At 39.4% G+C, this 25,933-nt stretch overlaps 1 protein-coding gene across 9 annotated transcripts in view; it reads left to right on the top strand.

Annotated features, from left to right (window-relative positions):
• The window catches only part of DCTN6 (dynactin subunit 6), a 1,120,059-nt gene that overhangs the window by 882,319 nt on the left and 211,807 nt on the right, over window positions 1-25,933 (top strand). The window contains exon 1 of one of the 9 annotated variants that reach the window (XM_050802573.1): window positions 10,665-10,668. The exons of the other annotated variants lie outside the window; for them this stretch is intronic. The gene's annotated coding sequence lies outside the window, so the exon portion shown is untranslated. Of the gene's footprint in view, window positions 1-10,664; window positions 10,669-25,933 lie in introns of those variants that run through there. 9 annotated transcript variants of the gene reach the window in all.

The raw sequence follows: 25,933 nt of genomic DNA, 5'->3' as shown, positions 1-25,933 counted from the left end.
TGAATAACAGCCAAAAGCTATCTCACCAACCTTTCCTTGGGGACCTCCAGGACTTAATTCCTTCAAAGAGTTCTGTCTTCTCCATCTGCACACCATTCTATTTGTACATGTGAGACTTTGAACTCAAGAGAGGAGATCTAATTCATAGAGAAAGCAGAGGGACGTTCAACACGTCTATATAGGGGATCGGGGCCTTTAGTACATAATAGGGAGAGAGGCGCCTCAGCGCCGCTTATGCCACTCACAGAAAAGTGACAAGTGCTCTGAGCTGCCTGCGAAAAAGAGGTCTATGCATGCATTCTCTTTTGCAAGCATTCTCCTTTGAAAACCAGTCCTAGAAATGTCACTCCAGAAGCCAGAAGAAAATACAAGATGTCTCCTAGTTCTGTCACTGTGAGAGACCCTGAGGGAATATCTTGTTTAGAGCTGTGCTGCAGGCATTCAGAGGGACAGAGCAGAGCTTCTTAACCAAAAAAAAAAAAACAAAAACACTAAATATGCCCCCATATACAAACTGTCTAATAAGCATCACACTTCTCTGTTAAGCTAAGACCCTCCAAAGGACTCTAGGAAAAAATTGTCTTTTAGAGTAAATCATTCCTGGATTAAGTCTGGGTTTTCTTATAATTTTTTTAATTAATCAAATATTGCATTCACAGTATCACAATATGGATCATATACCAAACAGAAGATTTCTCATCTGATTTCTTGAAAGCATAGCATTCCACTTTCAAGGTTTTTGAGATGGAAGAAGAGTCTCTGCATCTAAAGGTCACAGTCATCCTGTGGCACTTTGCCCACGGAAGCCCTCTGCCAATAGAATATCCTCAGATGTGCTGAATTGAAGTATGCATGTTAAAATAGATAAACAAGCAAACAAAACCTGAGAATTGGAAAGAATCAAAAGTCCAGTCCTCTACTGAGGCCCAGAGAGAGGCCCCACCTCTCATGGGTATAGTCAGAGCCATTAGCAACTGGGGCCACAAGCCCGAGCCTTTCTATGCTCCATACTTCTGACACTGGTAAGAGTAAAGGACCACAGGACACATATGCTATACTAATTGGGGGATTCAGAGTTACATGCCATTCAGCTTGGACCAGTATGATTTATTAGGTTGGTACGAAAGTGGTTGTGGTTTTTGTCATTGCTTTTAATGGCAAAAACCACAACCACTTTTGCACCAACCATATTATACAATATGTTGATGTAGTCTGGTGTAGTTCTCCTTCAGAGTCTACTATTATGCTCACCAATCCCAGTGCAAAGCTGTTATTACCCTAGGCCACAGGGAAAGTCATATCTCTTAGGTTCACCTCTCCCTTGCAAGTGTATTTAGGGGTGGGGGTGTTTGTTTTTAGAGACAGGGCCTCACTCTGGCATCCAGGTTGGAGTACACTGGCCCAATTATAGCTCACTGCAGACTCGAACTCCTGGGTCCAAGCGATCCTCCTGCCTCAGCCTCCCAAAGCACTGGGATTATAGACATGAGCCACCACACTCAGTCTCCAAGTCTGTTTCTTCTTTTTAAGTCACTTGACTTAGTAACTTCCAAAATCCTAACTAAAAGTTTTCTCCTATTCTAAACTTCCCCTTCAATGAGAAAACATGGTTTGAGTCAACTCCTTTGAGCTACCTATGTTCAAAAAGCTCCTTCCCACTTTCTGAACCCACTGTTTCTTTAAAATGACACCATTCAATATGGTAGCACCAGCCACATGTGCTATGTAAATTTAAATAGTCATTATTTTAAATTAAATAAAATTGAAAATTCAGTTTCTAAGTTGCATTAACCACATGTCAAGTGTTCATGACCCACATATGTTGATGGTGGCTATAGTACTGGACAGCACAGATGGAGAACATTTTCATTGTCACAGAAATGTCTAGTGGACAATGTGACTCTAGAAGCTGCAGATTTCCTCCCAGCTAGACTGTGAATTCCTTCATCTTCTCAAACACCGCAACTCTGAAACACAATTGATTATTGATTATTAGGCCCCAGCTAAAATGGGATTGCACTAAATTTTATTTGTAGCAGAGGACTTTGCATCCTAGGCCAGTATTTTTTTCACCTTTTATTTTGAGATAATTGCAAATTGTGATGCAATTGTTAAAAAAATATACAGAAGGATTTCATCTCCCCTTTCCCCAGTTTCCTCCACTGGTTACATCTTATGTAAATATAATACAACGTCAAAACCAGGAAATCGACATTGCTATTATCCACCTACTTTATTGAGATCTCACCAATTTTATATGCACTCATTCAAGTGGGTATATGTCTCTGTGTGTACATGTGTATTATTTAGTTCCATGAAATTTTATTACATGTGCAGGTTCAGGAACCACTATCACAGTCAAGATTCACATGAATCTCTCCTGCCACCACTTTGTAGTCACAACCACCGCCTTCCCTCTCCTCTCCCTAACCCCTAGAAACCACTAATCTGCTCCTATCTCTGTAATTTTGTCATTTTAAGACTGGTATATGAATGGAATCATACTGTATTTAACATTTGAGACTAACTTTTTTCACTCACATAATTCCCCTGAAATATATTCAAGTTGTTAAGTGTTTCAATAGTTTATTACTTTTATTGCTAAGTGTTATTCTATGGTATGGACCTACCACCATTTGTTTAATCATTAGCCCATTTATGGACATTTGGGTTGTTTCCAGTTTTTTGTTTTGAGGTTGCTTTTTTTTTTTTTTGGAGATCACTTTGCCGACCAGTGTAGAGTGACATGACCACAGCTCACTGCAGCCTCAACATCCTGGGCTCAAACAATCCTCCCACCTCGGCCTCCAGAGTAGCTGGGAACACAGATGTGCACCACCATGCCTGGCTAATTTTTGTATTTTTTGTAGAGACAAGGTATCGTTGTGTTGTCCAGGCTTGTCTCAAACTCCTGAGCTCAAGCAATCCTCCTGCCTCAGCCTCCCAAAGTGCTGGGATTACAGACCTAAGCCATTGCGTTTCCAGTTTTAACTATTACAAGTAAAGCTGCTACAAGCATTTGTGTACATGTCTGTGTGTTAACACAGTTTTCATTTCTCTGAGATAAATGCCCAAAAGTGCAATTGCTGGATCATATGGTAAAAGCATGTTTAGTTTTTAAAGAAACTGCCATGTGCTTTCCCAGAGTGGCTGGCCAGTTTACATGGCAACCTGCAGTGTATGAGTGATCCAGCTTCTCTGTCTCTTCATCAGCATTTGGTGTTGTCACTACTTCTTATTTTGCCATTCTAATAGGTGCGTACTGATGTATTTTTGTGGTTTTGATTTGCATCTCCTAATGGCTAACAGTCATCTTTTTCATGTGCTTGTTTACCATCTGTACAGCCTCATCTGTGAAATGTCTGTCACACCTTTTGCCCATTTTCTAATTGGATTGTGTGTTATTTCACTGCTGACTTTTGAGAGTCTTTGTTAATCTAGATGCTAGTACTTTATGAGGTATGTGGTTTGCAAATATTTCCTCCTATCCACTAGCTTGACTCTTTGTCCTCCTCACAGCGTCTTCCACAGAGCAAAGTTTTCCGTTCTAACGGTGTCCAGTTTACCAATTTCTCTTTTTCTGGATCATGTTATTAGTGTCAAGTCTATGAACTCCTCACCAACTCCTGGGGCCTTTTTTTCCTAAAAGTTGTATAGCTTTGCATTTTATGTCTAAGTCCATGTTCTATTTTGAGTTAATGTTTGTGTAAAGTGTGAGGTTTAGGTAAAGTTCTTTTTTTTTTTTTCTTTTGCCTATAGATGTCCAATTGCTATAGTTCCATTTATTAGAAAGATGGTCTTTCCTACATTGAATTGCTTTTTGCATCTTTGCCAAAAACTAGCTGGGCAGAAAAGGTTCTAGAAATCTGTTGCACAACCACATGAATGTACTTGACACTAGCAAACTGTGCTTAACTATGTTTAACAATGCCCTTAAACATAGTTAAGATGACACATTTTATGTTGTGTTTTTAATACAATTGAAATTTGTTAATTTAAAAATTACTTGGGCATACTTGCGTGGGTCTCATTCTGGATTCTCTAGTCTGTTCCATTGATCTATGCGTCTATCTCTTTGTCAATATCACACTGCTTTGATCTAGAGTAGACATTGAACGTATTCAAATCAGGTAAAATGATTTCTCCCACTTTATTCTTCTTTGGAATTGTTTTAGCTATTCTAGATTCTGTGCAGCTATTTCTATTTTTACTCTATCCTTCAAAAAAGTTAATAAAAGCACTTCACAGAAGGAAAAACTGAGGCATTAATCTGTATTTACTCATCAAAAATTTATTCAAATAATCATTGAGCATCTTTTCTATGTCAACACATTACACACAAAATCTCATGTAATCTTCACAAAAACCTACGCAATATGTGTTACTCTCATTTCTATATACCAGGTAACTGAAGATCAGAAAGGTTAAGTAATTTTCCCAAGGACACAGAGATGACAAGTGGTAGAGCCAAGTTATGGACATGGATATATTTGACACAAAATGCATGACTTTCCACCGTACTATTCTATACATCTTTCACATTGTCTACCATCTGCTTGATAATCTCCGCTAGTCTTAGTGATGCAAACATGAAACAAAAAAAACGTGGCTCTGATTTTGAGAATGTCTTAGATTATTTTCAGCTGTCTCAACCCTAAAAGTAACAGACTAAGACTTGGTCCCACCTAGGCATAATGTCTTTTTCGATTTTCCTTTATTGAAATTGCCTCTCTAACCCCAGCCTTTCATTTTCTGACAATGACTAGCCACTTAATCCACTCAAACTTCTCAGTCTGAAAGATCATAATCATTCACCCCTCTAAGCCTACTGTTAACTCTCAGGTGGTTATAGTTCTGTGCTATCGGTTAGTAGTGGAAGAAGATGGATACAGCTCGGTTAGTAGAGGTTAGTAGAGGAAGAAGATGGACACAGCTACTCCAGAACAAAGACTTAGGGTCAATGGCTTTACTTGTCAACAGATGGCATCTCTACTACTTGGCATAAGCCACTTGATAGCTGGAATGCACCTATGGCAAGGTCCATTTAGCATCTGCATAGCTGAGGGGCTACTTTGCAGTGACTGTAGCTTTTCATGGGTTTCCAACTGTCAACACAACGATCCAGCACAATAATGCAATGCCACTTGGAAACACAATACTTGCATCCTATTAATATCTGCTTTTAAGGTATCATTCGGGAGAGACAAGAGCAATATGAAATCATCTATCCCATTACAAACACATGACTTCATTATTATTGCTGTATGGTTCTCAAATGAGCAGAAAATTTCTTGGTTTCTTAGAAGGTTAAGGAAGGTCAAATGGGGTTTTCATTGTCTATCAAAAGATGACTGTTGGTTTCTATAATAGGATCTTATATATAAGGTAATCCCTTACAAGAAAAGAAAAGTTCCAGAATAAATTGATCACTACAGGCAGGTCACATTAAAGAGCTCTATCAGGCCTATTTTCAAATATTGTGCAAACCAACAGGTGAACAGAGATGGAAAAGGATTGGTCTCTGACCTCAAGTATTGAATGATAGCAGGAAACTATAATAAATTATAAAATAAAGGTTTGCATAAAGCTCCACTGGAACTTGGAGGAAGAAAATTTGTACTCAATCAGAAGAGGTCAGGGAAAGCCTTACAGAAAATTTGAAATTAGAGTTAGTTTTGAAAGGTTTAAAACAATAGATCAAAGTCAAGAAAAGAACCATCTTGGAAAAAAAATTTTTAATCCTCAATGGAATGTTTTAGTGATCTATTGCACTGAATGTTGACCACAGTTAATAACAATGTATGGTATATTTCAAAATTGCCACAATAGATTTTTAACATTCCCACCACAAAAGAAAATGATAAATTGGTGAGGTGATGGCTATATTAATTAGCTTGACTTAATCTTTCTGCAACGCAGACATAGATCAAAACATCCCACTGTGCCCCATAAACATACACAATTATTTGCCACTTAAAAATCAGTTTTAAAAATTCCTCAATGAGAAGTTTGACTGCAGAACTCTTCTTCCACATACATATCTGTCCGTTTATTTATCATAAAACAGGATGGACAAAACTGACACTCAGTCAGGGTGAAGGAAAAGTGAGGGTAAAAAAAAAAAAATACCCAAATACATGTCGTAGGCTCTGTGTAATGACTACAAGAGCATTACAACTGGATGTGTGCTTCCTGCCAGCCAAAACAAAGGGAAAAATTAGTACAGTAGTCACAGTTTCCATGAAATAAAAATTTACCTGCTTCCCAGGAGATTCAGAGCTTGTCTTATACCCAGATCTGAGAAGAGTTTCTTAGGAGGTTCCACAGAGACATATTATATGCCTGGCCAATTAACACCCTCCATGACATCCCTGCTGCACAGGCAGAGGATGTAATAGGCCTGTTTCTTTTAGCATCCCTCAGTGTTGCTTAGGTAGCTCCCTGACGGTCTCATTGATTGAGCAAGGGATGGACAGCTCCTCTTTTTAAAATTTTTGGTAGAAACGGGATCTCGCTATGTTGCTCTGGCTGGTCTCAAACTCCTGATCTCAAGCGCTCCTCCTGCCTTGGCCTCCCAAAGCACTGGGGCTACAGGTGTGAGCCACCATGCCCAGCTACTTTTTGAGGCAATATTCCACAATGTTATTTCTTCCTTGTGGACTTTTGATGAGAATTGGGCTAGCCTGGAGTATGTTCTGGGACTACACTTTAAGTCTTATTAGACACAATATCAATTAAATAGGCATCTCCTCATGTGATAAAAGCTTAAACTCTATAGTGCTGTTTCAGGTTTTTGGGTGAAAAAATTATAGAAATGGGCATTGGCAAATTGGCCTGCACTGTGGGTAATTGGCTCCTCAGTCCTGAAGGACTATGTGACAAGCCATATGAAATATGTTTTAGAACTGTGAATAGAGGAAGAAACATTCACCAGTTCCCAAAACCCATTGATCAAAGGTCATGCCCCAAGTGTTAACACCCCCAATGCCTTCCAGCTTATGCATGTGTGAGCCCCAGTGGGTTTCTGGGCATCTGGCACCCATGCTGCAATGGCAAAGAAGCCCAGGGTGGGATTTTTAGAGGGCGTAGTAAGGGCCAGAAATATCTGCAGGAAGGAACTGATGATCCGCAGCATCTTGTCATATTCTGAGAACTTATTAAAAGCAAGCAAAATAAACTGTACTTTTTTCTTGATTGTCTATAACCCTTTTAAAACTCGAAAGGAAATAAAAGCCTTTTATTTCATGGCCTACTGTGTAAAAAACATGGGTCAGATGAAAAATCAAATACTGAAGTTACCATTAGCATCTGAGAAGAGCTGGAGGGTAAATATCCCATTGTGTCTGATTTAAGTATTAAATGAAATTAATGAAGAATATCAATCAATACAGGTATGACAAGAAGGCAAGTGACTAAGAGTCTTCTAATCCGAAAGAGACAGTGGGGAAGGACCGCCCATCCCACTGCCAATCTAAATGCTGCATGGACTTAATATAGTGTTTAGTCTCTATCTTCCAGCTGAACACCAAGTTGAAGATAGCAGACAGTAGTTATTTAAATGGAGAATTAGTTCTCATACATCCAAACAATATCCAGGAACTTTAGCAGCCTGAGATTATCAGAACATAATAGATCTTTTGCTATTATATCAGAGTTTGCAACAAAGACATAGAATTCCAGCTATAGAGGTAGTTACAAGAATAAGCCAGGAGCTATGAATAGGGCTTACAGAATTTTTTAATAAATGAGTGAAATCTAGACCTTTCTCTGTAGAGCAAAAAAAAAAAACCTTTTTTTTTTTTAACAGACAGACTCTCGCTCTGTTGCCCAGGCTGGATTGCAGTAGCACAATCATTGCTCACTGTAATCTCAAACTTCTGGACTCAAGTGACTCTCCCATCTCAGCATCCCAAGTAGCTGGGACTACACGTACATGCCACCATACCTGGGTAATTTTTTAAAAATTTTTTTGTAGAGAAGGGGTCTTGCTATGTTGCCCAGACTGGTCTTGAACTCTTGGCCTCAAGTGACCCTCCCACCTCAGCTTCCCAAAGCACTCAGTTTACAGAAATGAGCCACCACTCCTGGCTGAAAGGCATTTTTAAATACAGCATTAAAATACATAACACAAAATCAAGGTAGTAAAAATAAATGGTTTTAATGTATAGAGATATTTATCACAATATTTCTATAAGGGCTATATTCCTTTAAATCTAAATTTTATATTAATCATTTATAATTACTCATTAACCTTTTATAGGGGAAAAATTAAGTGAGTAGATTTTATGGGAATGTAGCTCTGTTTCATATTAGGGAATTGTCTTAGACAACATTTCACCAAGTTATTAAAAGGACTTCTGTGAGCAGAGCGTTTCGTGGTAAGACATGCTTGAGAAACTCTGGGTTATACAAGGTAAACCAGTCTCTCTTCTGCAGGAATTTCACTTTGCTGGACATGGAGATTGCCGATGGGGTCTAAGAGTGCCCTGCTTCTGCCAAGCTTGTTTAAATAGCACTATTCCAAGGACATTCCATGGAACGTAAGTGTACTAAATGCCAATGTGAGAAGCTGATCAAAGCCCCAGTTTTTGAACTGTGTCTGCCCGTGAAGTCCTGAAGTTCCATGGCTGTGCCTCAAGGCTACTCAAGAAAGGGAGAGAGGAGATGAAAATGGGGAGTCCCTGAGCCAACAGAGCTCTGAGCCTTTCATTCCTGTGGTTAGCCAGAGTCCTTTTACATCTATATTTATCTACTCATTTCACATCTTTATATTTATATATTCATTTTATGTCTATATTTATATGCTGGGTTTCCAGGTAAGATTTCAGTTGTCTAAAAACTCAGCTCTTTTTTAAAAAAAAAAAAAAAAGTGCAAACACCTCATCTAGAATCAGTGCATCCACATAGACATAAGTCTAAGGCAGCAGTTCTATGAAGACAGTTGTGGATCCAGGTTCACCCCTAATATTGGCATTGCCTTGGCCAAGAGTACAAATAGAGGCCCATGTAGATTATACATCTAATGTATGAGTTATAGATCAAGCTAGCATCACTAGTTAAAACATTGCTACTTCTACCTTGACAAATATACCCGAATTCAGAATCCGTAGACTTCCAGAAATCTACTCCTGAAAAATGGTCTCTTCCCACCTCCAGTTCCTACCACAAGTAGCCCAGTGTACAACCAAGAACATAAGTTAAAGCTTCACCCATGGTCCTTGAAACAGGCAATGATTTGGCCATCACTTGGCTCAAGTGGGCACACACAGTCAGCATACTTCACTCTAGAGAGGAAAGACCTCAGAAAGAGGGCCACAGGCCTTGGAATTTTAATTGTGACCATTTGAGCAGAGAATTCTGAGGTCTCAAGTATCAGGAACATGTTCCAGAAGGAAGATATATGGGGTCCAGATGGTTTTGTGCTCTTATCCCAAGGACTTCTCACTTAATGGTGATGGAAAGGAACAAAGAAGGATAAGAGTGGAGCTCTCTAAAGCGTGGGGCTCAAAGCAAGTGGTCTTCTTGCCAGGATTTAGGGCAGTACTAGTGGGAATACCAATTGCAAGACATCAGGCAGAAAAGGAAAGATGAAGTTGTCCTATGGGGCCAGCTTGCAAAAACCCAAGCATGACAGTGATTGCAAACACTGTGGGGCCAGTCTCAGTGCACCTGAGCTTTCTTTTTTCTGATGAGAAAACCCAAAGAGTTTTATTTAGCTTTCTGAACTAATCTTATAAGAAAATAAAATTCCAGCCTCAACTGTTGAAATTTTTATTTAGGAGAAAACTAAGTAGAGAAATTTGAGATTAAATTCATAAACAGGTATATTAGTAACAAACCACTTTGTAGGAGTTAGTGAGAGATGATGAGTCATAAAAACAAATTTCAAGCAAACATTTGTCCATTAAACAAGCATCATTAGCATCTATATTATAGGCACTAGTGATATGCCAGTGAATAATTCAAAGTTCTTGCCCTTGAGGAACTTAATTCTTTTAGGATCAGCACATACACATGCACTCACACACCACACACACTTCACACACACACTTGAATAGTGATAAATTCTATGATAAAATCTAAACAGAGGTGGGAGTGGTGAGTGAAGAACTCTCTGAATCTGTGATACTTAAGCAGAGACATGAATGAAATGAGCTTTGTACACCTCTAGGGGAAGAGCATTCCAGGCAGAAGTTACAGTAAGTGCAAAGGCCCTGGGGTGGGAATAAGCTTAGAATGATCAAAGAATAATGGAGGAAAGTATAGCTAGGTCAGGGTGGGAAAAGGGGAGATAGGTAGAAAATACAAGAGTAGAAAGGTTGGCATTGGCCAGATTGTGCAATGTACCATATGAGTCTAGAATTCAAGACAGAGGTCTGGACTCCAGCTGAATATTCAGGAGTGACTAGCAAGAGGTGACAGTTAAAGCTCAAAGAAAAAAAAAAAATTCACCCAAGAGTAAACAGAATAAAACTAATCAAATTTGAGAGGAGCCCTGGAAAGCATTGATAGTGAATATGGCAAGAGGAATCAACAATGAATCCTGGAAATAAGTAATCCTTTCTGGAGGAATGAAGGGGCCAAGAGGGTTAAATATTAAAGAGAAGTTAGGTCAAGTTTAAACCACCAGAGGTCCATTGGCTTTGACAAACAGGAAGTCATTGGGGGCCTTTGCCAAGGCAACTGCTATGCACTAGTGAGAGTAGAAGTCAAAACTCATTGGCTTGAGAAATGTGTTAGAAATGAGTGAAGAGATTCTGCAAAATTGGATTGGTTTTTTAAGAATCTTGGCTGTGTAGGTGGGAGAATGGATAGGGCAGCAATTTCAGGATGAATTGGGGAAAATACTGGAGTTGAGTTGAAAAAACTTGATGTATGCTTGTTGGCCACATCAGTAAGCATACATCAGTTTTCTCCATCTTAACTTCAGAAAGGAACTGAGAAAGAAAGTGAGGTTAAAGGTGCATGGGAGAGGATGTTTCTGAAGCAGGCTTCCGCATTCCACACATTGCCTTCTTGTGGGAAGACTTCAATTAATGTTGCTTTTTCTATCTTATTTGATTGACAAATTTAGGAAGAAAATGGCAACCTTGGCTCAAGTCTTCCCTTTGCCCTACCAGAAGTGAACCTGCCCACAGAAGGCACAAATTTGCCTCTGCTCTCCACGATGTCATTTTTACCTGTAAAGGCTCCCATACAACACTGCTGAGAACTGACCAGTTCTGGGGTTCAGAGCTCAGGTCCATTTAACAGAGACACAAAGCCACATCTTCCAACTCAGCTCTATCCATAATATTGCTGTGGCTTCTGTCTTTATTCTTTGATTTACTTCCTGAATTGTGCAGCACTCAGGTAGAAAAGAGAGGAGGCTGCTTACTGGTCCTCAATGGACTCAACATTGTAGATAATTGATTAATCAAGATATGAAGGAAAGGCAAAGAAATTTTAACAAAGAAGGAGCAAACAGAAGAAATGACTTCCCATCTTCTCAGACCAAAAAGTAGGAGAGAAGGATGTGCATGGGAGACAGGAATGAAAGTGTTCACAGTTGATATTGTCTACTTTCTCTATGCAGCTGGAAACAAAGCTATTTGCTGAGAGTGAGAATGTTAAAGATTTGAAGCCTTGAAGAGGTTGAAACACTACTTGAGAGAAAGAGAAAGAGGGGATCAAGGATAAGTAAATATGAGGAAAGTCCCCTCATTCCAATATGTTCACAACTAAATTGCACTTGCCCCAAAACAAAGCCAAGGGAAAAAATGTAGAAAATGGTTACATAATCAGCTTACAATTCTAACTACAACTATCAATCGGTATTCTTCCCAGGGTAGACTCTTGGGGAAAGAGCAAGGGCCTAGAAACCTGGATTTACATCCCAGAAATGCCAGTAATGAATGCATTGGGTGAGCTGATGAAGATAATTGCATGTGGTTGGAAGCTGCTGGTGGGGCCCTCATGACCCCTCCCTCCTGGTATCCACTCCTTTGTGTAACTCCCTCCTCTTGTGTATGAACTGAACCTAATGACTCACTTCTAAAGAATAGAGTACAGCAAGAGTAATGGGATGTCACTTCTGGTATTAGGTTACAAAAAACTGACTTCTGTCTTATCCATGCTCTCACTCTCTCCATGTTTGCTCTGATGAGGCAAGTTGAAGAGGTACACATGGTGGGGAACTGAGGGTGACCTCCACCTGACTGCCAGCAAGAAACTGAAGCCCTCAATTCAACACCCATCCAGGAACTGGCCTGGGTCCATAACTACATAAGTGAGACTGAAAGAAGATCCATCCCAGTTGAGCTTTCAGATGAGAATGCAGCCCTGGTCAGCACTTCTGTTGCCTCCTTATGAGAGATCCCAAAGTTGTGCCTGAATTCTGACCCACAGAAACTGAGCAAATAGATGTGTATTATTTGAAGCTGCTAAGTTTTGGGGTAATTTGTAATGCATAATAAATAATTCATGTTGTGAATTTGTCTGACCATGCTGGTAGGAGCTGACTGGTGTTTCTGTGGCAGCTGAGAGATGGGTCTTTAATGGGCTGTTGTATTAGTTCATTCTCACACTGCTATAAATAACTGCCCAAGACCAGGTAATTTATAAAGAAAAGAGGTTTAATTGACTCACAGTTCTGCATGGCTGAGGAGGCCTCAAGAAACTTACATAATCATGACAGGAGGGGAAGCAGGTGCGTCTAACATGGTGACAGGTGAGAGGGAGCACGTGAAGGAGGAACTGTCAAACACTTATAAAACCATTATACCTCATGAGAACTCACTATCATGAAAACAGCATGAGGGAGACCACCTCCATGATCCAATCACCTCCCACAAGGTCCCTCCCTCAACATCTGGGTATTACAATTTGAAATGAGATTTGGATAGGGACATAGAGCCAAACTGCATCAGATGTCTTTCTGTCCTCGTCCCTATTCTGTCCAAAGAGAAGATGAAGGAAGAGGAATAGAGATAATTGTAATTTATATTTATCAAGTGCCTACTGTGTCCCAGCACATTAATAAGTACATAATTTAAATTATCTCATTTATTCTTCTCCAAAACTGTAAGATAAGAACTTTTATTCTCCTTTTACAGAAGAAGTTACAGTTTCATACAGTTGCTATGAGGATTAAATAACAAAATATGTATAAAGCACCTGACATAGTACTTAGCAAACAATAGGTGCTAAATAAATCTTCCTCAGTTTCCCTTCCTTCTCCTTACAGAGAAGCAGCCTGGTTGAAAAACAGAGAAATTAGAGGCTTGCATACGACCTCTATGATTATTGCAGTACTAGAAGAGAGAACTGCAAGAATAAATGATGAGTCAACATTCATTTATTCAACATAGGATTCAAAATTAATCCTAACACTCAAGAGTTCTCCGCCAAAATTACTAAAATGAAATGAAACAGGGTTAATGTGAAGACTTACATTTAGGTTTAAAAAATTAATCAAGTAAGCTTAGGAGAAACTTGATTAGACACTAACTTATATAAAACAGAGCTAGAGTCAACAATCAGCTTAAAATGAGCCAAAAGTGATACATGGTTCCTATAAAAAAAATTATCTTTTTCTTGGTCTTCATTGATTCAAAGATAGTATACCAATAGTGATGCAAGAAGAGAATATCCCCATGCATGCTGCATTGGTCAAAGCACAGCTGGAAAGTCAAAACTAGATGTGGGCTCCAAGTTTTATGAGGAAACTGACAAACTAGACTTTGTCTAGAGTCACCAGGTTGCTGAAGCATCTGGACTATGTCACCAAGGCATGATTGAAGGAACAGCGATACCCCCAACAAAACACTGATCCAGCCCATTTGGACTGCTCACTCTACCACCAATGTCTGTTCCACTAACTGAACTCAGTATGCCCTGCAGCCTGCCACACCCAAGGAGGCAGTTTAGTGGGCTCTGAGAATCAAAGGACCGTGGTGCTAGCATCCGCTCCCACTAACCAGGATGCAACCCTGAACATACTTGTGAACCTCTCTGGGCCTCAGTTTTTTGATATATAAAATGATGAGGTTGGACTTAGATCTCTGTGGAGTCTTTGGGCTGAAAATTGAAACAATTCTGTGTTCAGAAATGGCCCAGTCTCACTCTCACAGATCAGATTATTGAGAGCACTGGTCACACTCTTGACCTCCTGGTCCTCATTATAACACAGCCTGAAACTTCTACATTGCCTAGATCATGCAGCATCATTTTTGTCACATTATTAGTAAAGAGTGGGTCTTAAGGCCAAGTGTGGTGGTTCACACCTGTAATCCCAGTGCTTTGGAAGGCCAAGGTGGGCAGATCACTTCAGCCCAAGAGTTCAAGATCAGCCTGGGCATCATGGGGAAACTCCATCTCTATTAAAAAAAAAAAAAATTAGCCAAACATGGTGGCTCATGCCTGTCATCCCAGGTACTCAGGAGGCTAAGGCAAGAGAATCAGTTGAGCCCAGAAGACAAAGATTGCAATGAGCAGAGATCACTGCAATCCAACCTGGATGACAGAGCCAGAGCCAAACCCTGTCTCAAAGAAAAAAAAAAATTGGGTCTTGGAATGAGAGTTTGGGAATGCTTCCTGTTCCATTCTGCTCTTAGAGATTCACAAAGCATATTAGCACCTTAGCACGTGAAGGACCCTGAAATGTCCAATAACCAAGAAACCGGTATAACTCTGTTCAGATTAACATTTTTTAAACTTATCATAATCCCTTGTGCTAAATATCAGTCAACAGTCACACTTTGTGAAGCAATGACTTGGATTAATGATAATCAGTTACTTTATACCCTACAGTCTTGCTTTCTTCTCTATGAGCCCCAACACACCATCAGCAAAGATTCGCAGCCATCAGACAGCCATAGGCTTGGGTTATGCTTGCTTGTAAAGAAAGTGAGCCTTTCAGAATCATCCTATCACCACCGACAATCCTGGAGAGCCAGGGGCATCCACCCACTTAGAACTGCAACCATGTGCACATATTACTAGAGTCAGGTTTCAGGATTCAGCACTACCTGATGTATACATTATTCTCAGGATCTAGGTCTCTAAAAATCAGTCCTTTAAGAAACTGTATCAAGAGAGAAGAAACAGGAGATTATTTTTTAAATCTCTTTCCAAAAGTAATTCCTTACATTTCTAAATATTTTTATACCAGTCAAAAGCCTCAGTTATCAATGTGTGTGGCAGTGTTGAAAGCCAGAAACAAGAATGATAGATACAAACTAAAATAAGGTATGAAAAAAGGATTTTTTAAATCAGAAAAATTCATATTAGCACTGCTCTGTTGTTCATTTTAGCATGAAATTAATTGTAAGGGCGAACTCCAGGATATCCTACAGCAATAATCTACACTGTCCTCATAACCTTTAAAATGACTTAATGAAGGCAAAGTTAAGTCTTGAAAGGTTTCATTACCATTAAAGGAGGGGCCCATTTACTATTCTCTTTCATAATGTTAATGTGATTTTCCTAGCGCATAAAATTTAATTAATGGGAGACATAATATATTACCCAAGGACCCACCTTGCATGGAAAATTGATAGTACATCCATGTCTTTATTCCTGTTGCCCACTCTGCATCCATTCAAATCATGTTTATCTTTTAAGTCCAACTCTTTTTTTTTTTTTTTTTTTTTTGAGACAGGGTCTTATCCTGTTGCCCATGCTGGAGTGCAGAGGCTCAATCACAGCTCACTGCAGCCTTGACCTCCTGGGCTCAAGCAATCCGCCCACCTCAGACTCCCAAGTAACTGAGACTACAGGCACACACCATCACACCCTAATTTTTGTATTTTTTATAGAGACAGGATTTCGCCATGTTGCCCCAGGCTGCTCTTGAACTCCTGGGCTCAAGTAATTCTCCTCCCTCAGCCTCCCAAAGTGCTGAGATTACAGATGCAAGTCATCATGACTGGCTTTAAGTCCAACTCTAACTCTCCTTCTTGCTTGAAATATTCTTCCTTGGTCTTTCAAAATTGGAATTACATATGCTACAGACTGTGACTAGACCAGTATAAATGAGGGGCCATAAGAGGCCAGTCTCAATGAAGAAGTGTATGCTACAGGCTGCAGGGAAAGTTTGGATAGGTAGGTAAAATGGAGGAAAAAATCAAAGGAGGCCTAAAAGACAACCAAGTAATTGAGCTTGGTGTAAATAAAACAGTAGTTACCTTTTACCAAATACTAGTCATTTATTTAGCCATTATTAGAGTTGGCCTTCTGTAAACCTGGGTTTCCCTATCTGTGGGTTCAGCATCTGTGGATTCAACCAACCATGGATCAAAAATATTTGGAAAAAAAAACTGCATCTGTACTAACATGGACAGACATTTTTTCTTGTCATTATTGCCTAAATAATACTGTATAACAACTACTCACATAGCATTCACACAGTATTAGGTATTACAAGTAATCTAGAGATGATTTAAAGTACACAGGAGAATGTGCATAGGTTAAATTCAAATACTAGACCATTTTATATCAGACACTTGAACATCCACGGATTTTGGTATCCTTGGGAGGTCCAATCCCCCACAGGTACCAGGGGGATGACTGTACTTAAATACAAGGCACAAGATTCAAATCTTTATTCTATCTCTTCCCAGACATATTAGTGGGCAAGTTACATAATCAATATATTAGTTAGGAATAGGTTCAATGACAGATTTCAGGGGAAAAATAAAAATAAATAGCAGTACCTTAAATGGGATAGAAGATTATTTATCTCTAGTATAAAAGTTCGAAGATATGCAGTCTAAGACTGGTATGAAGATCTAGCTGACCAAAGTCCTCAGGGACTTAACTCCTTCCATTATCAATCTTCTTGTCCTGGAATGTGGCCTCATCGTCACAGCCCTAAGAAGTATCCAATTCTAGGCAGCAGGATGAAAGAAGGAATAAAAGGCATATGTAAACTGTCTCTTAGAGAAATTTTCATAAGCAACTGCCTACTACACTCTAAATCCCACTGGCCAGACTTAGTGATATGGCCACACTTAACTGCAAGGGATAATGGAAAATATCATCTTTAAGCTGGACAGTCATATAACCAGCTAAAAATACCTGTTGGTATTGATGAATGGAAAAAAATATTAAGGGACAACTAACGGTTTCAACTACAGTTTACCTGAAAATAGAAATAGTATCTACTGGAATTTACTTGGGAAGGGGTCAGAATTAAATGGGAACACACAGGCAAAGCACCTTGCGTACTGCTGCATGAATGAGAATCTCATTCCTTCTTATCCTCTGTATGCACAAAAATAAGCTTATTCACATGTATCTCTTGTCTATCTTGCATCTTCAGACCTAGATACAATTCATTAACCTTTCCAAGCAGAAAAATTAATATGCCATAATTTCTTCCTATTTTGACTTGCAGATATGCAGATACAAAATACTGCTCACTATCTTTCTCAGCTTTGCATAACTGTTAACATTATACATTTCAAAGCTGCCCCAACGGCATAATAGCAATGAAATTCTGGGCTTACAGGCTCTCTGGAATGTGAGCTCCACAAGACCATGGCCTTGCCTGATTCGTTCACAAGAAAGTTATAGAAGAATACCTGGCACATAATCGGGCACATTCAATATTGGTTGAAGGAAATGATACTGGAATTATCAAATACATGGGAGAAAATAAGAATGTTCAATATTAAGAAGCCAGCAAGATACATCACTATTACAAAGCACATTGGATCCTTAAATGGCAATATTGTGGATCAGATGTTTAGAGAAAACTCTCCCAGTACGGTACACTGATAAAGGCTGGATACATTCCAAAATAAAAACTTTTTAAACGCATGAATGAGCTCCCAAGAAAGCAAAGGTATTCTCTGAAGGCCAGAAAAGATAAGAAAGCTCAAATTGAAAGAAATAAGTGGTGTTCAAGCTGGAAATTGCTCTTGGGGGTCTAAGAAGATAAAGCCTGTGGCCTTAAGTGGATATGAGATTAAATTGAAGATATTCACTTTTTAAAGCAGAGATCCCAAGAGGGTAAACATCCTTTTCTAAGTGGATGACCTAGGGGGAAAACATATCCCACAGAGGGAGTTAGTAGGATACATTATTATCTCATCTTGGCTCTTGGTGAAGCTAAAAAAGAGAAAGAAAGAAAAAATTCTACCCTAAGAATTCCTAACCACAAATGTACACTTAAAGGATTTAGAATAAGAACTCAAACCACCTATGTAACAAAAAAGAAACCTTAAGCCAAAAATGGAATTTAAAGTGTCCCAGGTAGATAAATGCCCCTAGGCACCTAGAAAAACCAAATGAGCATCCTACTTGAAAAAAACAAATTTTTAAACCAGGCCTCAAATAAATCTCACAAACAAAGCTCACAATCAAAAATCACTAAAACAACAGGAAAGAAACTGCCATGAGGAAGAGGAGGGAGAAACAACAAACCACAGAATCAGAATGGCAAAGACAGCAGATGTTGGAATTATCAAAGATAGACTATAAAATAAGAATGCATAATATTGTTTTTAAAAATATAAATTAAAAGATTGATATAGAATCAGGGACTATGGAAGGTGACCAAGCAGATATATTAAGAAACCAAATAGAAATTCTAAAACTGAAAATACAATAACTGAAATTAGAAACTTCATGAAAAGTTAAACAGTAGATTAGACCCAGCTAAAGAGAGAATTAGTGAACTAGAAGAACAGATATACAGATATCTCAGAGTTTCTCTTAAAGCCAGCCCTGAAAGACAAGGATTTCAGTGTAAGTAGTTAATTTGGGAGGGGAAAGAAACACCAGTGAAGAAGTGAGTAAATGGCACAGAGAAGGCAAAGTAGCCAATTTAGGTGATACTGAGCTTTTTACCACTGTGGGAAACTGGAGCTTCATCACGCTGGAGGCACTCTAGAAGCCCATCTAGAACACATACTTCAAGGTTGTCCCACCTGAGCTGCTGTATTCATTCACCCATCAGTCACTGGTTGAGGGCTGTTTCCGCTAAGCCATTAATTGCCAGGCACTTCTGACCTTCACAGGAGTGGCAAAGTGGACTCTGAAAACCAGAGCAAAAAAATTCAGATGTTGGCAGTTAAAAGCTAGGCAGATATACTGATGTGGTAAAGACAGAGGGATACATACAGACGGACCACTGACTCCATCCACTATAGTGATTTTGAAGAAATTACCCAGAATGCAGCACAGGGAGACAAAGAATTGGAAAATGTAAAAAAAGATTAAGATTCATAGAAGATAGAGAATGTACATATTATATGATCTTGCAATTCCACCCCAGGTATTCTACCTAGAGAAACTCTAACACATGAACACTAGGAATTATATATAAGACTTTGCATAGCAGCACAGTTCAAAAAAGCAAGAAATTTTAAAAATATGTCTATCAAGTGTAGGATGGATACATTGGGGTATATTTTTACAATAGAATTCTACAAAGCAGTAAAAATGAAGAACTGTTCACGCACATCATAGGAATAAATCCCTCATAGACAATACTGAACCAAAAAAGCAAGTCACAGAAGAATATGTACAGTATAATTTCATTTATATAAAGCTTAAAAATAGGCAAAATAAATAATATATTGTTTAGGACTTAATTAAAATAACTAATTATTATATAGTACTTACTCTATGCCAGACACTAGTCTGAACATTGTACATATTTAATTAGTTGCACTCATTTAATCCTTATAACAACTCTGTGAGGTAAGTACTCTTCTTATTCCCAGTTTACAGATGACTGCATTGAAACACGGAGAGGTTAAGTGACTTTCCCACAGTCACACAATTAACATAATGTGTGCAGTAAAAATAGAAAGAAATGCAACAGAAATATTAGCCCAAAGTCATGTTTATGGTTATCTTTGAAGAGGGGGATAAAACTAGAGGTGCATCAAGAGTTCTGGAAACATCCTCCTCCTTTACGTGTATCATGGTGTATTAGTCTCTTCTCACACTGCTATAAGGTAATACCTGAGGGCTGGTACGGTGGCTCACACCTATAATCCCAGCACTTTGGGAGGCCAAAGCAGGCAGATCACTTGAGGCCAGGAATTCAAGACCAGCCTGGCCAACTTAGCAAAACCCCGTCTTTACTAAAAATACAAAAAAAAAAAAAAGAAAAAAAAAAAAAAGCTGGGCATGGTGGCAGGCACCTGTGGTCCCAGCTCCTTGGGAGGCTGAGGCATGAAAATTGCTTGAACCTGGGAGGCAGAGGTTGCAGTGAGCTGAGATCGCACAGCTGCACTCCAGCCTGCACGACACAGAAGAACTATGTCTCAAAAAAAAAAAAAAGAAAAGAAAAGAAAAAGAAAATACCTGAGATAGAGTAATTTATAAAGAAACGAGGTTTAACTGGCTCATGGTTCCACAGGCTGTACAGGAAGCATGGCTGAGGAGGCCTCAGGAAACTTACAATCATGGTGGAAGGCCAAGGGGAAATAGGTACGTGTCACATGGCTGGAGCAGGAAGAAGAGCTGGGGTGTGGGGAGAGGTGCCACACACTTTTAAACAACCAGATCTCATGAGAACTCCCTCACTATCATGAGAAGAGCAAGCAGGAAAATCTGCCCCCATGATCCAGTCATCTCCCTCCAGGCCTCACCTCCAGCATTGGGGATTACAGTTCCACATGAGATTTGGGCAGAGACACAGGTGCACACCATATCACATGGGTACGTAAGTGTTCTTTTGTTACTATTCTTTAAGCACATGTGTTATATACTCTTTTGTGTATGATATATTTCGTAATGACAATTATTAAGAAAGAAATGCATTTGCATAAGCAAAGATTAAAAAGTGCAAGTGAGCTTATTTCAACAAAAGAGAGTTTATTACAAAGTGAAAAATAGCTTATTAGAAAGCTAAGCAAGAAAAAGCCATAACAAAAAGGAAATACTTTGAATTGACAGAAATATTATATACATTAACGAAGAATTCTACTTTACTGTCCAGTTCAATCTAGTATGAAAGGTTTACAATTATAAATAGACCAGCAACAGAAACCCATAATTAAATGAAAGACAGACAGAGAGAGAGAGCGAGCAAGAGCAGCATTAGAAAGAGATACACCAAAATGTTTTCTCATGCTGAAATGGCAGGATTGTGATGGTGATGGCAGGATTGTGAGTGATTTCCTCCCTTACTTTTTAACATTACAGACAGATTCTGGAGTTAGACAGACATGACCTTGAATTGAGCATGCATAATTCACTGGTCATGAGACCTTAGAAAATTTGCTTAATCTCTCTGAGCTTTAAATTCTTCCCATGTAAAATGAGGATAATAGAGCCTCAGGAATGTGCTGTGAGGTTTTAATGAGATAATATGTATTAGTAGCAGAGCACCTAACTTGTAGTAAGTCAACAAAATTTGTTATAGTTACTTCTAGTGACCATTGACTCCCTTTATTCGCCTTCACCGCATTTATTTTGGGGCACCTTCTCTGGCTCAGGAATTGAGCCATCATCTTGATAGGAGCCCACACCTCAAGCCCACAACAAGGCTCAATGCTAAAACTTTAGACGGAGTTACTGAAAAGAGTTGCCATCTTTTCTCTGATATCACCAGCTCCAAAGATGTAAGTTAGAGCCTAGGCAATGAACATCTTTGGAACCACAAATGGAAATAAAATTAACTCAGAGGGAGATGAGAGAGAAATATAGAGAGAGAGAGAGAGAGAGAGAGAGAGAGAGAGAGACTGAGTCCTGAAGACAACATTGAAGCCCTTGAACCCAGCCACAACTAAACAGAACCACACTTAACTTTTCTGTAAATAAATGTTTTACATAAATTAATTTATGTTTCTGTCACTAGCAATCCAAAACTCCTGGCTAATAAATGAGTTAGTTCCTAAAGTTCAGTTAGAGCAATATAAATCTGCTATTATACTATCAATACATCATTCTCTTTTTTTTCCTACACTGTTTAGTTAGCATGTGTTTTTATTGCTTATTTTCTCATTATTTTTCTATTTTTACCTATGTGGATTATTTCTTTCAAAGTTCTTTTTGAATTATTGCATGTGTTTATTGTCTATGTATGTTTTCTGTGTTCTCTCTGAAATTTTCGCCAGTATAATTGTTGAATATTTTAATGATCAAATTTAGAACTTTATCTGCAGATAACTGCAGCCCCAACTGACAGCCTGACTTATCTCATCCCAATAAATCACTCCCAGATTCATGACCCTCAGAAACTGAGATAAATGCAGTTTTATTGTTTTAACGCTGCTAAATTTTAGGGAAGTATATTATGTAGCAACAGACAACCAACACAATCTCTTTTCATAAGTTTTACCTCTAACCGATGGTCATTCATTTTCAAGCGGAAAACTTTCTTTAAATGAAGATTTTTTTTCCTTTGTTCCTTTGAACATGTTGTTCTCTTTGTTGTTTTTTCCTTCAGAAACTGTTATTCCCAAAGAATTGGGATCTCCAAGATCCGTCATCCAACTATTAGCTCATCAGTTTAAGTCTTTTATTCTTACACTTTTGAAACCCTCCTTCAATTTGTCCTCTACTATATGAATTCCCCTTTCCATGGTTTCAAGTTTGCTACTTGCTGCCTGCAGCTTAGTATCATTATACTGTTATATTTAACTTTATTACAGTCTTTTCTTGTCTTGGATTTTTCACATTTTTTTTGTAATAGCCGACTCTTGTTTCTCTGAGGAAATGTCCCCTTACATATTTTTGAACAATTGCAGCAGATATTTTTCTAAAATTGGTCTCTGTTTCTTGTAGTAAATCTATTTCAGGTGCAGGCCTTTTTCCTGAATCATCAGGACAGCATAGCACAGTGGTGGATATTGTTTGGCTGTGTCCCCACCCAAATCCAAATCTCATCTTGAATTGTAGCTCCTGTAATTCCCGCATGTTGTTGGAGGGACCCAGTGGGAGATAATTGAATTATGGAGCAGTTCCCCCCTTATTGTTCTCCTGGTAGTGAATAAGTCCCATGAGATCTGATGGTTTTACAAGGGGTTTCCCCTTTCACTGGCTCTCAATTCTCTCTTGCCCCTGCCATGTAAGACGTGCCTTTTGCCTCCCGCCATGATTGTGAGGCCTTTAAACTGTGAGTTCGTTAAACCTCTTTTTCTTTATAAATTACCCAGTCTCAGGCATGTCTTTATCAGCAGCGTGAAACAGACTAATACAGTTAAGCCTACAGATTAGGAACCATTCTGCCCAGGTTCATATCCCAATCTTGTCACCTATTATCTCCAGGACCTTGGAAAAGCTCCTTAAACTCTGTGTTTCAGTTTCCTATCTGAAAAATTGGGGTAAGAGTAATACCTGCCTCATAGAGTCACTAAGCTAAAACATGCAAAGTGCTTAGAACCACTTCAATATATGGGCATGTGCTCAAAAATATTAGTCATTATTACCAAGACAATGGCCAACTTGTGCTGCAGAATGTGATCATACCACCCTACCCACCTCCCACTAGATTCTTCTCTCTTTACTCATCTTCTCACAGTCCTGGTATAGAAGGAAAATCAAGATGCTGAGTTTCCCCTGGGCTCAGTAACAGACTGGTATGAGGCCCTATCCTAAGAAATGGTTAAAAGCCAAAGTTGCATCTCTCCCTGGTTAAGACTAAGATTTTTATAGAATAAAATATAATTTTTTAAAACTTATGCTAGAACCCATAGCTCACACCTGTAATCCCAGCACTTTGGGATGCTGAGGTGGGAGTATCGCTTGAGCTCAGAAATTCGAAACCAGCCTGAGCAATACAGCAAGACACCATCTCTACTAAAAATCAAAAAAATCAGCCCATGCACATGGTGGTGCATGCCTGTAGTCCTAGCTACTTGGGAGGCTAAGGTGGGAGGATCACTTGAGCTCAGGAGATCAAAGCTGCAGTGAGCTGTGATCACGCCACTGCACTCTAGCCTGGGCAATAAAGTGAGACCCTGTCTCAAAAATAAAAAAATAAATAAATAAATAAATAAATAAATAAATAAATATTAGCAAATTACCTGTTTGGCATCAGGTGAGTATAGATTGGGGATAGTAATACCATTGCTTACAATTTTCCCAGCACAGATAATGGAAGGATGGGTTCCTAGGGGAAGGATCCCTTGTGCGTTTACATAGTAGAAAAAACACACTCAAACCCAGGTCCCTGCAACATTGAACGATACTTTTCACCCCAACTCATTTACGCCATCCCAAGAACCCCAAAGTCTCATTCCACCGTAACTTTAGACTCGAAGTCTAGGATCTTGTGATCTGCATTACATTTGGGTGTGACGCTTCTTAACTTGGAGACTTATAAATTATCTACCTCCATATTCCCGAGACACAATGGAGAAATAGTGTAATTGCAATAAGCCTTTCCTTTTGAGATAGTGAAGAATTGCAGGCATACAGCTGCCACCAGTCCGAAAAAATTGAAATCTCCTAGTCAAACGTTGTGAGGTCTTCCCCGTTCTGAGGGTAGGCAATGTTACCTGACTTAGTCCTTATTCTGCTTCCTGGAGTAGCTCCTTATCCACCACTCTCCAAACCTCTTGGCTTTGCCCTCTGCAATGTCCTTTTTTTGTCTCATCACTTCTGTGGATGCATCTGAAGAGGACATTAGAAAATATGCACATTTTAGTAGCTTAGCAAATTTCACAGCCTGTTTCTTGTCTGTGGAAAGTTTGGATGAGGTGACCATATTTTGCATGTGGGAAAAATGCAAATAACTGTGGCCAAGAAGACAGTCTGGTAGATTTCATTATCACCTCAATTCTTCATCCCTCCCTGCACACAGACTTTTAGCTACGTGACTTTGCAGTCCAGTAGGCCAGGCATGGTGGCTCACACCTGTAATGCCAATATTATGGGAAGCCCAGGCAGGAAGATTGCTTAAGTCTAGGAATTTGAGACAAACCTGGGCAACACAGTAAAATCTCCCTACCAAAAGAAAATTCTTAGCCAGGCATGGTGCTTGCCTCGAGTCACAGTTATTTAGGAGGCTGAGGTGGGAGGACCACTTGAGGAGTTTGAGGCTGCAGTGAGCTATGATAGCACTACTGCATTCTAGTCTGAGCAACAGAGCAAGACCTTATCTCTAAATAAATAAAGCATTTCTCCACCCCTTGACTTGGGGCTTGGCCATGTGGTTTGCTTTGGCCAATGGGATGTTGGTAGGTAAGTCACAGGCAAGGGCTTACCCCTGCGTGGTAGTAACTCTGCCTTCACCATGAGAAGAACATGCCTGGGCTAACCCACTGAACCTCAGAGAAGGATGAAAGACATCTGGAGTAGAGCTGTCCCGGCTGCCTAAGCCTGAAGCAGAATAGCAGGCCAGCCTACATCAGCTGAGCCCCAGCTGACTCACAGGCTCATGAAGGCTAATAAATCATTGTTGTCTTAAGCCACTGTGTTGTGAAGTAGTTATTATGCAACAATGGCAAACCGATATACTTGGAAAAATTTTGCACAAAAGCCTTATGTAACATTATAAGCTAAAATGTGCCCCCCAAAATTGATATGTTGAAGCCCTAACCCCCTTAAAAAGATTCTCTGTTGACCCAAAACTTAATCAAGCTTTTAAACTTTCTCCTAAGTCTATCTGTGCACTCCCTTGTAAAACCCAGTTTCAGCAAAGAATCCTGCTAAGTCAGTGTATTAGTCTGGCCTCACACTGCTATTAATAACTGCCTGAGACTGGGTAATTTACAAAGAAAAGAGGTTTAATTGACTCACAGGTCCACATGACTGGGGAGGCCTCAGGAAACTTACAATCATGGCAGAAGGCAAAGGGGAAGCAAGACACTTCCTTCACAAGGCAGCAGGAAGGAAGTGCCAAGCAAAGTGGGAAGAGCCCTTATCAAACCATCAGGTCTCGGGAGAGCTCACTCACTATCATGAGAACAGCATAAGGGAAACCCACCCCCACGATTCAGTTACCTCCACCTGGTCTCTCCCTTGACATGTGGGGATTATGGAGATT

Source organism: Macaca thibetana, chromosome 8, assembly GCF_024542745.1.
Source record: "Macaca thibetana thibetana isolate TM-01 chromosome 8, ASM2454274v1, whole genome shotgun sequence".
In the NCBI taxonomy this organism is placed as follows: Eukaryota; Metazoa; Chordata; class Mammalia; order Primates; family Cercopithecidae; genus Macaca; species Macaca thibetana.
The sequence above is the reverse complement of the archived record's forward strand: the minus strand, read 5'-3'. Positions and strand labels throughout refer to the sequence as shown.